This window comes from Parasteatoda tepidariorum, chromosome 1 (assembly GCF_043381705.1).
Source record: "Parasteatoda tepidariorum isolate YZ-2023 chromosome 1, CAS_Ptep_4.0, whole genome shotgun sequence".
NCBI lineage: Eukaryota > Metazoa > Arthropoda > Arachnida > Araneae > Theridiidae > Parasteatoda > Parasteatoda tepidariorum.
The window spans coordinates 31,025,008-31,025,963 of record NC_092204.1 but is presented as its reverse complement, the minus strand read 5'-3'; the positions used below and the strand labels follow the sequence as shown (position 1 = coordinate 31,025,963).

General features: G+C 29.0%; 1 protein-coding gene across 1 annotated transcript in view; it reads right to left on the bottom strand.

The window, feature by feature from the left end:
- The window catches only part of LOC107437648 (nose resistant to fluoxetine protein 6), a gene marked incomplete at its 3' end in the record, with an annotated part of 49,810 nt that extends 49,106 nt beyond the window's left edge, over positions 1-704 (bottom strand). Inside the window, 1 exon segment of the mRNA XM_043055464.2 lies at positions 567-704.
- Between the last annotated feature and the right edge of the window lie 252 nt (positions 705-956).

The following is a 956-nucleotide window of genomic DNA, read 5'->3' as shown; positions in this document are numbered from 1 at the left end:
CCTGTATATATATATATATATATATATATATATATATAAACTTTTCTTAAGGTAGAAATTCTTTAATTTCTAATATTCTTTAATCTATGCGCTAGAAGCTCGTTGCCGGCCAATACATTTTCCACCGTCTCACACAGGAATCTCTTTTAGTAGATCTGTTAATTTAAAAACTTATTCCTATTCCTCAATATCAGATTGGCCTTAAAAAATTGTATCTTAAAAATTAATTACCTCATAAATAATTAGCAGAAACAGAAATTGTTGACTAAATTAGAAAAAGCCTGTGAAGAACGTGCAATTAGTTTTTAAACATAATCGTCCTCAGTCAATTTATAGCAATGTTAAACAAATGCGAAAAATTGATATTTCAACATCTCTCCCGACAAATTCATAGAAATTTTTCAACGACCTTTAGTATTGGGGGCTAAAGTCACAGTTCAAATTTCAGGACCCGAGGTCAAATGGTTCTTAAATTATAAAAATTCAACATAGCATTCTTTTACAGAGCACAAACAAAAAAAAAGTAACCATCGAAGAAAGTTGAAGAAAAAAAAGTTAAAGCTTACCTGTAATGTACGAAGTCTGCCCCTTTTCTGACAAGTGGGAAAATTAAAAAGGTATGTTTGAATCGATTTCTTCAAAAATTTACAATCATGTCCATTCTAAGTGTGCACCTGCATATCGCTTTTGACTTAGCAGAAGATATTATTTAAATTTTTCCGGTATAGATTATCGATCCTGATAAGAACATAGAATATAGAAAGAGATTTAAAGATTTATTTTTACTCTTAAATTTTCATTAACACGTTTTGTTTGAAGATACATCTTATACGGGAGGGGGGGAAATTAAGTTTATTGTAGAAAAAAATTAAAAAACTGGACTCAAATTTAAAAAAATAAATTACCATTTATTGCAATTTATCTACGTATTGTCTTTATCCCTTCAAATGAGTGTT